Genomic DNA, 12,982 nt, shown 5'->3' with positions numbered 1-12,982 from the left:
CTCTCTCTCACCACACACACATGCGCGTGCACACACATACAGGCACCGCCCCATGGCTCTGACGTCAGCTAACTTATTAAGGAAGGGAGGTATCAAACCACCTGCTAAAGCCAATTCTCCCCGATAACCCATATTCAGTAGCCTATAGCTTACTGAAAGGTTTAAAATGCAAATCTTGACGGGTTTCTGTTAAAATCCTCCCAGAATCGACACCTCGAAGTGGAATGGTTACAAGGCCTAATGTTCAATTGGCAGCTGTTGTCAGGAAAATGCGAAATTCATTAGGACAATAATGAGGCTCGATCCTCGGTCCTCCTTAAATTATTAAGTGCAAATGAAGTAAACTTCCGGGTTCATTTGGAGTTGATTTTTAACTAGTGGGGTCTGGGATCCAAAACCTCAAAACCTCGAGATCACAGACCTGAAAACACAGTGATTCTTCTCAAGGAAGCAAAAAAAAGGCTCAACCAATTGCTTCAGAGCACTGTCATTTAAATAAACGTCTTAAGGCTGCCAGTGAGGTTATATCTAGGCTATTCATTCAAATATCCTCGTCAAATATTGTTTGATTACCAGTCTTCCTCAGCACCCCCCCCCCCCCCACCCCCCCGCACCACTAAGAAATATGTGGCGGTTTAACCAAACGAAGACTGTAGTACCTTTTCTTTTGATAGAAAAAGATGAGCAGATGTGTCTATTGTTCAACCATTAGGCTTAACGAACCAAGCCCAGCAGTGTGTGTGTGCCTGTGTGTGAGTGTGTGTGTGTGTGTGTGTAGGCTATGAATGTGTGTGTGTGTGTGTGTGTGTGTGTGTATGAATGTGTGTGTGTGCGTGTTCTGGTGACGCGCACGCGCTTGTCCTAATTGGAGTTGGAGCACATTTAATCCTCGTATACGAGTGTTTGATCGAGATAGCATTATTTAATAAAATATAAGCATTACATAATGGAACAAAGTAAACAATAACGCGAACACATTATTTATTTAAATGAGAGAGCAAAGTTTATTGTCGTTGTTACAGAGCCAACACACACACACACACACACACACACACATAAATATTCATATAGCCTACAGCATCTATATAGCATCTTGGCCGTGCAGGAAGAAAGATGCTGCGACATGTTGAAACCTGACATGACTGCTGTCCCCGCGTTGCTGTAGTTGCTGCACGAGTGTCAAGCTGCCAAACTTCACATGCTGCGGTCTAATATGTCCCGGGCGGTGCAGCCTAATAGAGCGGTAGCGCAGGGCGTCCTCAGCCGGCCGAGGTGACAGCTTGCAGCGGTCAGTGTCCTGCTGGACCCCCTGCTGAATGGGGGACATGTCAAAGGTGACGCTTCAAGACTCCCAAAGCCAACATCTGCGGGGGGACAGATTAACCTTTCAGACTTTTCCCTGTCCTGGACCTGCTAAGGCCCCGCATCTGTCAGGCTCCCCACAATAGGCCCACCGCTCGGTTGAACGAGTTAAATAAAAGCAAAGAAAAGAAAAGAAAAGAAAAAAAACGAAAAAGTTAAACTGTCTCTGATGTGAAGTCAATGTCAATGGCGTGTGTGTGACGTGTGTCGAGACAAAGGGACACTAATTCACAAAGTGTGGCTGTCCAACCGTACAGGCCCGTGGACATAATAGACAGGGCGAGTAGAAACAAGGCAAATAGGACTATTATATAGCCTGTTTATGAATACAGAAAAGCCAAAACAAAATGTGAAAATAGTCACGTATAAATTTATAAAATAGGTCTAAAATGCTAAGATACTAAAATGCTCTATATGCTTCATTGTTATTTTGTGGATTAGAGAACTTTAATTGGCCTATCAAACTTTTTTTTTTTTTTTTTTTTTTAATTCTCTCTGATTGTGTAGCTGTAAGGGATTTTTTCATCCTGTAACGTACAGACAGAGCACATATTTGTCTGCACTTAACCAACTGTAAAATTAAAGATCCCTCTTTTGTAGCTTTTATTTTTAGAGTGCAGGCCTGTTTATAATTTCTTATTTTGCCGCAAAATCCAGAGAACGCGCACATAGATACCCGCAGCCAAACGGGTTACAGAGCGAGAGGGACGTAAAGGCCAAGGTCTGGCCTTACGTGGCAGCAAACCTCATCTACACATTCTCATGCGGATCGATAGGCTCATGCCATGTCCGCACGACTTGAGTTGTGCGTTTATGTGTGTTGGCTCTCTATGGTCATTGTGCCGAGGTAGGCCCGGCCTATGAGTCGGTGACATTTGCTTTGTAGAGGATATAAGGGACACGGTTTTCTAAGCACTCCTGAAAAAAGATACGTTTCAAGCGGAATTCAATTCAATTAGTACAAAGGAAACAGAGACAGAGACCAACAAGTAGTGATGGTGTCCCTCACAAATCCAGCCAAGCTTGGGTTTTTAAATAGAGACACGAGTTGGATGTAGTAAAAATAATAATAATAATAATGTGACTATAGCATATTAACACCACCTCGTCCCAGTCAAGTTTAACCCCAAATGAAGAATAAATATACCAGAGCAAAGTGAAAGCTGGCCGTTTGGTTTGTGGGCAGGAGGGGCAGACTTGTAAAATATTAACAGGTTTCACACTGATTATTAATCAGACGCATCATTCCCGGGAAGCCTGCAGCAGCATATCCGAGCTGAAACAATATAATGCCTCGCAGAGAGGGCCGTGGATCAATATTTCGGCAGCTCTGCAAAGTGACACGGCGTTGCAGGCGTTATAGATGTTCAGAATGACAATTACAGCTTGTTTAGGAATAAGCTTCTGCTAAATGGCGTCTGGTGAAACTAAACTTTTATAAATGAGGCTGCTTGACTTGGACTTTATTATGGCGGATGCGCCCTTATGATATAGGATGCAGGGGGAAAACTGAATTAGCCTTTTGTACATATATCATATTGCCTTTGCCTTATTTTTTTATTTTTTTTTAACCACAAACTAACTTACTGCTTCACTGTTTAAGTTCTGAGTGTCATAAATGTGGAAACTCCACAAGCCTCGATTGTATGGTTTATCATGCGGAAAATCCCCAAACAAATCACGATGATTTAATTTGGGAAATGCAAGTTAATATTAAAATATGTCTGTAAATATGAAGTTATTCCTTACTGCGCACTTTCCTCATGATGCATACAGCAGCGTTGGTGTCTGGCCTATGTAGCCTATTTGAAGTAGGCCTTGAAAACACACCACACCGCGCCAATCAATACTGAATAAAATTATAATTCCATAAGGAGCGTATAGGCTAAGGCCTTTGATTCGTTAGAATAAACAAATCTACAAATATAAGCATGTTATATGGAGGCCTGCGCAGCATGTGGCTTATTAGTTTTATATAGATCTGACAAGTGACTTGTGTTAATTTATTATTTAAATAATGTTATTATTTAAATCAACAATCCATACATTTTTTCTTGGAGGAAAACACACATAGGACAGTAAAAATACTATTAGGCTACATATTTTAGTTGTGCGGATGACGTTGTTTTGATGTGTTGTGCTTTATTATAAGGGTGAAAAGACAAATAAAAAATAAGCAAGAGATGAATAAAATGTGATTTCGAACGCACTGACGACAAATTAGGATATAACCAACTTATGTTAGGCTACTTACACAGTCAAGCAAAAATTACATTATTTGATACCTAAGCGTTAAACACTGAGGTCCTCTATTTGTTGTATGGGCATATCCTCGTGTTAAGCCGCTAATCAGTTAAACAAATCGAACAGGATGTATTAGCATTTACAACGAACTAAGTTTTCTTTCAACTAAAAGGATAAGTGAATAACCTGACCAAACAGAGGCAAATAAACAACAAGGCTATCTTAATAAAATGCGTCGTATTTTAAAGTTTCTTGCAACTGACTGAGGAATTTACAGATTTTCTTTTTATTATAATTATTAAAATGCCATCATGGCTGAGGAGCAGCTGCTGTACCTGCTGCCTTGCTCAGGGGTAAATCAACTGCCTCTTCCCTTGTGTTATTCCGCGTCACTTGCTCTGATTCGTGCACTCATGTGGCATTAATAAGGCATCACTTTACATTAAGGTGTCCATATGCCGCCCAATTACTCCCTGTAACTTTGGTGAGACTCCAATTATGCCAACAAAACCGTGTTAACGATAGCCAAACCAGCCACACGATGATGGTTTAATTACACAAACTTCGGTTTATGTATTTTAGACCGTGACAAACCCAAATGACTTAATTACTGGAAAGGGCTGAGGCTATGTGACCATCAGGCCACTTATTCACACATCAGCGGACACTATTGCGAAATTAAAAGCCCTGACTCATCCTCATTTCTGTCCAAACAAAGTTTTTTTTTTTTAAGTTGTCTTGGTCATTTCTCAGCTTTAAATTGTGTTTGTAAAATTATTCTATCCTATTAATCTTGAAATTATTCTCGCTTTTCTGTGTAAAATATCTGACAGGATGGGAATTAGAGTCCTAGTCCATAGAGTCCTAGTCTGCATCACAATAATTACTCGGTGAGCTACAGACTGTAGGCCTGATGGGCTGCTACTGGCTGCATTCCCTGCCATGTTAATTTACAAAAACAACAGGTCACACACTTTGGCCCCTGAGATGCGAGTAGCTATATCATTTTAATATAAAGTACGACAACACAATTCATTAAATTACCTACATTTAGGCTATTATATGCTTTCTGTATGAATATATCCAAATTCAGTGATTTCATATAAGCCAGGATTTTACAAATAGGCCTGCTCAATATGAATTTCTTGTCATAAAATTTCTCTCATCGTATCAAAATAGATCAACATTTCTCCAAACCCACAACAACACGTGGGTGGGGCTGGTTGCCATGAAGAGGCGCAACATTTTCAGGTACATAATTCTTTCTGGTGCAAGTGTCCCTGCACCTAAAATTAACTACAGGCTAACTAGGAGGCTCGTCACTCGGTTAGGATGGAAGCTTACATTTACTATCAGGCTCTTGCCAGGTAACAGAAAAGCTTTATCTAAATGCTTTTCTTCACTGCAGTTTTGCAAAGAGTGCTTGATTTTCTGAAGCTTGAAGGTCGTGTGTGTGTGTGTGTGTGTGCGCGCGCGTGTGTCTAAGTGTATGTGCGCGCGTGCACGGGCACACGAAGTTGGACGTGAATTTGTGGTTATGCTTATGTCCTGGTTACAAAGCAACTGTCATTCAACTACTACAATTCAACTACGCATTATCATTTGATCCTCCAAATAAAAATGATTATAGATATGATGAATAGAATGTAAATTTATTCACTAATTCCTTCTATCTATAGGCTAATAGTAGGGTAGTTGCCCGATGCTGGGCTTTAGAATCACTGCATTAGCCTGTGTTTTAATGAAGCCTATTTTTTCAAAGATTTGTGTGAAACTTTGCTAAAGATAAAAAACAAAACAAAACAAAAAAACCCAGAAGACCTGTTTGACCATAAACATGATGCAGCCTGGATAACTAATAACAGAAAGCAGTGATAATACAGGTTCATTCTGTCGGAGCTGGTGCAACTTTAGTCTGCAGATGCGTCTGATTGCAGAGAAATAATGGTTTGCGTCAGACTTGGACAACGCTCTTTTGTCCGTGTCTCCTCTCAACAGGGTGCCAGGGTGCAAAATGTCAGCATTAAAACTCCTCTTTTCTGCGACACACACACGCACGCACGCACGCATACACACGCACGCACGCACACACACACACACTAGTCCCCCGACTTTACCGCAGGATCTTATTCTCTTGTGCACCTTTGCCAGCCTCCTAGCTCACTCCCATACAACAGCGCACAAAACGACATGAGCTTGAACATCAATTTATCAATTTACATAAACTCTTTAACTCCACCGGACGAGTTGCAAAAAGGCAGAGGACGCGCTCGCATCCGTGCGTCTCCTCCGTGTGTGTTTTTTTCCTGTCCCACCCTCTCCCTCGTCCTCCTCCTCCGGCTCCTCCGGCTTCCAGCGCCCTCCGCAGCAGGCAGAGTCCCAAATCTTGACCAAGGTAAACATCCTTAGCCCCCGCATGCGTCTCCGTTTTCCCCGACAAATTATCCGTCCGGCAGAAAGCCTCTCTTTTCCTCCTCCAGTGCCGTGCGTCTCTCCGTGCTTTTCTGGATGCAGGCGCATTTGAATAGCTGGCCGGTGTTGTTATGGATCTGTGCGCACTGAAAGGGAATCAGTATGCAAATTGTTTCAGTATCAATCGAAAGGTTCGATCCGCGAGAGCGTCAGCCCCTTTGGCACGGGAGGCTCTTTTGCTGCATAAATGTTTATAATGATCGCATACGACACACAGAGACGAGTGGAAACAACCTGGTTGCCATTAAGATGTATGTAAAATGTACCACTGCAGGCTAAATAAAATGAGTTAGGGATATTTATAACCAGGGAGGTAGTGGAGGGTAAATCCACCTAATACTCAGTTTATACATCTTTTTATTTGTGGAATAAAGTTTATACACCTTTTATAGGCTGACATGGATCTTTATGGCATGCATTCATAGTGTACATCATATAAGCAGTATCAAACTGATGTAAGTTAAATGAGGATATGGTCTTCAAGGGGAAAAACATAATGCTTTTCTGAAACTAGAATTGATTTTTTCCCGTTATACTGGTGGTTATTTGCCTTATGATGATCACTGACTGGAGGTCAGAGCTTACCGCCATATAACTGAATATCTGAGTGATATCCATACCTTCATTTTAACATTACCAAAAAAATTTAGCAGACACAAAGCATATAAGAGTGTCATTGCTGGTCTTGTTTTGAAAGGAGTCAGGGAATGTGGAGTAATGTGAAACAATTGTTATTTTATGACTTAGCCTACAGGAGTTATATGGCTTGATTCTGCCAGAGGAAATAAAGTAATAGGCTGTCACATTTTCAAGTGGTCATTTTCAGTCTTGGCGATATTTTGATAATCTTACTACAACACAAAATCTATGAGCATTCAGCGGCACCGATAAACAGACATCAGAAAGAATCGCCTGGGTGAAGATGGTTTTAAAGAGTGGAAAAGAAGAAGGGCAGGGGTAAAATATGCGGGGTGAAAAATATGAGAGCAGGAGAGGAGGGGAGGAGTGTAGGAGGGGGAAAAGGGAGTAATGGTGAAACACACAGAGAGCGGAGTGCAGAGGAGTGGATCTCAGGGTTAAGGGATTCATGAGTGGGACTGGCACGATGAAAGAAAGGAGAGGAAGGGGAAAAGGAGGTGAAAGGAAGGGCTATGGCAAGGGCAGGAGAGAAGGAGAGTGTGTTGAGGAGGAAATAAAAGATAGAGTCCGTTATCCATCTGTCCCAGGGTTAGAGTTTGACCGGCTGAGGGGGTCGGGGGGTCGGGGGGTCAAGGGTCAGCGACCCCTCGGCCCGAGGGCTCAGTGGTCAGAGCGCTGGCAGATACGCACTGGGGACAGGATTAAAAGGTAAATAATAAAGGTGGATGCTTTCCTGATGTCCCTGTTTTCCACAGATAGGCCGTCCAGCTCACAGATATGGGATGGGGCATTCCAAATTTTAATCTTCTTGTTGAATAGGCGGGACTTCTTCTATTCAGGGTCAAACTAAAAAATTAATTTCAAATAAGTGGAGGTGCTCTTTGTTTCCTCCTTTTCCTTTTAGAAATAATTCACAAACAGTACGGGGCAACTTCAATTCTGATTTAAATAGGAACGCCCATGGGGAGACTTGTAATATTTGTTAATATGCGGATACAGATTTGTACAGTATATTTTTTTGTGTATATTTTATGTATCATGTGCTGGAGGACATAGAAATTCTGTTGTTTATTACTAAATGTTCATATGGGGGCATAGTGTTTATTATGTCAAAAGGTCAGGTGATTATACATTACTTTTACTAATTTTATATTGATTGAACATCAAAGCCCATTCTATCGTTACACCAGGTAGTGTCATCTCTATGGAGCCTGAGTCTAAAATAAAAAAAGGTGGTTCCTCTGATTTTGCACCAGTAAAGTATCCCATAAAATGGGGAAAGGAACGGACAGAATGGGACGTCCCTGTTTATTTTAATGCTGATTTGAATAGGAATGACCCTTTTGATCCATCAAGATCCTCTCAGCCACCTACACTAAGAGGTGCCGTTTTTAATAAGCAGCCTCTACCTGTTAAGAGGAATGTGTGTGCAGATTTAACAAGGGGCTCAGTGGTTAGGTGAAGGATTGTTGTCCCTCACTTGAGTCCGAAAATCTATATCTAGCAAGGGGGAAGGATTATATATTCTATGTCAACAAGGGGACGTCCTTTCCTTTGTGTTTGTGTATGTGTGTGTATGATGGTGAGTGAATGTGTGTTTGAGAAGGAAAGTGAAAAGGAAAGACATAGCATTGATGAGTGTGGGGTCAATTTTTTCAAACTTTTATTTACACAGGTAAAGTTGGCCATACATACTGTTACTGTATTGTCACACAGTTACATACACATCTGAGAATTTACTTAAGTCAATACAGGTATTACATTTTCTTCAAAATTCAAAAACATTTGTAAAAGGTTCTCATATCCAGCTTGTGAAGATACACTGTTTAATACAGGTTTTGTTATTCAGAAGAATCATTAAAATAGTGTGAATAAAAGTGACTGAATTGATCGCAAACTAGCTGTTTGCAGGCATGTCTGTATGTGTGTGTGTTGATGAGAGTGTGTATGCGTCAGAGTCAGTCAGTGCAGGTGTATGTGTGTGGGTGTAGGTGTAGGGGCGAGTTTGAATTTGAGTGTGTGTGTGTGGGTGTGTGTGCATTGAGTGTGTGACAAATGTGTATTAGAGGGTCGGTGTATTCAGTTGTGTGCCTGTGCATGTGTTGTATGAGTGTGCATTAATGATCACTCATGTGCATGACATGGTCAGTCTATACAGGTGTGTGTGTGTGTGTGTGTGTGTGTTTGGGGGGGACAGGTGGAGGGATTAGTAGGGAAAGTGGCTGGGGTAAGGACAGTGATAGCTGCATCTAAAAGAGGATTACACAGGTTCCACTGTCATCATCTACCTGCCATTATGGGATTACTGACGCCGCCTCCACCGTCTCCATTCAACACTCAGGGCAAAGCCTTCAGAACAGCGCCGCGCTCATACAAGACACATAACCTCAACACAAGAGGGAATGAATGTGGTCCTGTTTAGGTCAGTGGGGAGAACGTGGCACTAACACTGCCAGGGTTTGGGGTTTTTAGGGGGAGTTTGGTTCCCACTGGGTCCACAAATGGTAAGAATGTATGCACTCATGGAACTCCAAGGTGCTTTGGATAAAAGTGTGTATGTTAGGTGATGTTGATGGTGGTATACAAACAGGTAATGCAGAAAGATCATATATATCTCCCACAGTGCTATGAGGGATAACAGCTCCCAGTGATAGATAGCACCAATGTAACAGTTTCAATGCAAAATGCTCTTTTAGCAGACTAGTTGTGACCTTGTGCTCTTTTACGCCACAAACACACATATGTACTGTACAAACGTCACCGCACTCACAGACATACAGTACACATACACACACAAACATACTTACACACAACTAAAAACACATTAATGGACACGTATGAATGAGGGACGCACACACAGCTACGCCCACACACTCATGCACAAACAGACGCACATTTTATGAGGGAAAAAAATGAATGGAGTCATGAATGCCCCCCCCCCCCCCTTCCATCCCCTACCCTCCCTGCAACAGTGAATACTGATTTGGCACAGTCGCTCATGATATCTATTGTTCATTAGTCATTGTTATCCCGCTTTGATGTAGCTGTAATGGGCTTTAGATGTGTGGACTGGCTCCATAAAGACCCCTGTTTAGTAACGGCCACAGTTTAAATGCTCTTAATGTGCTGCCGAGGTGTGGGGAGGGGCCAGGAGCTGTAAATCACAGAGAAAAGAGAGGGAAGGGGGGGGGGGGGGTTGATGGAGGTGAAGAAAGGAGCGATTGGAGAGGAGAGGAGGGGAGAGGAGGGGAGGAGGTTCAGGGACGAGGGAATGGAATCTGTGTGTGTGCATTCTGACGAGGCAGAGTCCCTCCGTCCGAAACTGCAGCCCTATTTACACAGCGCAGGTTCACACAGTCGCTCATGCAAGCCCACACACACACACACACACACACACACACACACACACAGGCACCCTCCTCCCCCCGTCTCCTGCTCTGATCAGCTGCCAACAATTAACCATGAGCAGAGTCCTCCCTCTAGTAAAGGCACTCCCGTGTTGTGCGCATGCTTACATTGAGTTTAGCATTGAGCTTGGTGACAGGGGTTTAACTAATGTATCAATGGTCTGTGTGTGTGTGTGTGTGTGTGTGTGTGTATGTGTGTGAGAGAGAGATATGCCCTGTTCCCAGTAGGGACAGGGTAAACAGACAGTTATCAGCCTCTCCATTGTATTCATCTGATCACTAATCCTCAATGGTTAAATCATTATCCATCCACCACCTTAGCAGAGGGCCAGGCAAACACTACTGGGCCGTCACCGAGCAGCACTGTCCCATAATGTGTTCCCGACACACACACACACACACACACACACACACACACAAATGCACAGATCACACTCATGAATGCATGCATGTATGTTCTCATGTCCACACATGTACACACACACACACACACACACACACACAGAAAAACACAGACATGCACGTATGCATACACATACGCATGCCTACATGTATGTACGCATATGCACACATATCCAGACACACACACACACGTGCACACACACACACACACACAGCAAGAGTTCTTGCCATCTCCGGGTCTGAGGGGCCTCCATCACTCCCAGCAGGATACTCCGGCAAATCTAATTGCAGGTAAATGTACAGTGCTGCTCTCCGTGGCTCCTGTGTGGAGAAGATGGGCGGAGAGGCCCAGCGACATGGTTAGTATTGGTCGGGATGACTGATCGGCCCGGGCCTAACTACATTAGACTGTGGAGAAGTGGCTGGCTCCCTCTCCCTCCCCCTCTACTCCTGCTCCTCTCCCTCCCAGCTCCTCCACTCCCTCAGAGATGGAGGAGGTGGTCGACTGGGGTGTGCGTGGGTGTGTGTGTGTGTGTGTGTGGGGGGGGGGGTTCTGGGCGTGACCCGTCCCTGCCGCGGATCCCTGTGTATCAACCTCCAATAGAGAAGCACACGGTTGATAGGAGCGTATTAGCAGGCTGCGGGCTGGAGGTAGTCCAGGCCCAGCGGAGGGCTCTGCCATCTAAGATCTGATCAGAGGTTATTAGCAGTAAAGAGCCACTGTGGATGAGGGGAGGAGAGACATCATTTACAGGGTCAGAGCCTGGCCGCACGGAGCTGGCTGGGCAGTGCACACACACACACACACAGACGAAGCACACACAGAAGGATACACACACATGGTGGACAGTAAAGGGCGGCTCATTACTCAGAAAGAGCTCAGGTTTCCAGCGCAGACCTCTCCATTAGACCCCCAGTTAGGGAGAAATGAATGGCTGTAGCTTCTCCGTGCTCATAAACCATCCAACCATCCACAGCAGGAGAAAATGAGATAGAAGTAAAAGGAGGGAGGGGATCTTGGAGATGGTGTGTGTGTATGTGTGTGTGTGTGTGTGTGTGTGTGTGTGCGCGTGAGCTGAGGGGTCCTCGGGGTCTTTGAGATGGAAATGTCCAGCTGGCTGGCCGTCTGCTGCCTGACCCCCTGAGCTCAAGGTCAGAAGCCAGGGCCCCCCGACCAACCGGCCACTGACCAATACGCACACATGTACACCCACACAACACACACACACACACACACACACACACACACACACACACTCAAGGTCCACATGTTCATATAACATGTGTGTTTGCATGTGTGTGTGTGTGTGTGTGTGTGTGTGTGTGTGTGTGCACGTAATTGATCATTTAATCCGGTTGACATCATAATCCCTGACGCGTGTTTAACTAACTGGCTGACCAGGAGCGGCTGAGTAATTATCTCATCTGGATACATTAATAACGAAACATCACTCACCGCTGCGTCGGCTCCATCGGACCTGGATCAATCACAGTGCACGGCGCCCGTGTGTTTGTGTGTGCGTGGGTGTGTGTGTCTGAGAGAGTGTGTGTAAGTGTGAGGAAGAGAGAGAAAAAGAGAGAGAGCGCATGTGTGTTTATTTATGTGTGTTAGTATGCGCGGTTGCGGTGGGGTGGGGAAGCTGCATCGACACGTCGCACCTCGCAGCAGAGCGTCGGCCATCACACAGCCCAACCTGCAGCCGGAGCGAGCTAAAATGGAGACCTGAGCCGCGCGTATCGGCCTCTGTGTGCCTGTGGTATTGCGTTACCGCCGCTTTGTAGGCAAGCCAAAAAACGCTCGAGAAATGAACCACAAATCACCAATATTGAAGGGGAAGGAATCAATGAATTTAATGGAGAGACGAGCATATGAGAGGCATATGCGGTACGTGTCGTCGAATGAGCGTATCGTTTGGTTTCAAACTGAAATGCACATTCAAAGCCAATTGCTCAAAGGACGGAGATCTGCACAAATAGCAATCAAATTAAATAGCAGCCGAAACAAAGAGCACCGCGGACCTAAGCATGTGTCCTTGTGTGTGTTTGTGCATGTGTGTGTGTGCATGTGTGCGTCAGGGTCTTAGGAAAATTATTGCTATTGATTTAAGGCGGAGAGACGTGGAAATGTTACCAGATGGGACATTTAGCTGTGAGTGGCTTCGGATGAGACGAGTCATCCTCCAAAGGCCAGGGCAGAGAGATGCTACAAACGCACAGACTACAGGCTTACGCACACAGGCACACACATACACAGTACATACACACACATGCCACACACATGCCTGCACATAGACATTCAATTCATTCCATGGTGAATGGCCATGCACACATGAAAGTACGCATGTGTGGAATCGTCCATACACGCACATGCACATGCACACACACACACACAGACACACACAAACAAAGCCTGGCAGTCTGGTGTGCCTCAAGTTAATTTGACACAGAATCGATTT

Source organism: Centroberyx affinis, unplaced genomic scaffold (genome assembly GCF_046629955.1).
Source record: "Centroberyx affinis isolate AG114_WGS23_722 - 3 ecotype Tasmania unplaced genomic scaffold, CSIRO-AGI_Caff_v1 ptg006209l_1, whole genome shotgun sequence".
Lineage (NCBI taxonomy): Eukaryota > Metazoa > Chordata > Actinopteri > Beryciformes > Berycidae > Centroberyx > Centroberyx affinis.
Note: the sequence above shows the minus strand (reverse complement) of the source record.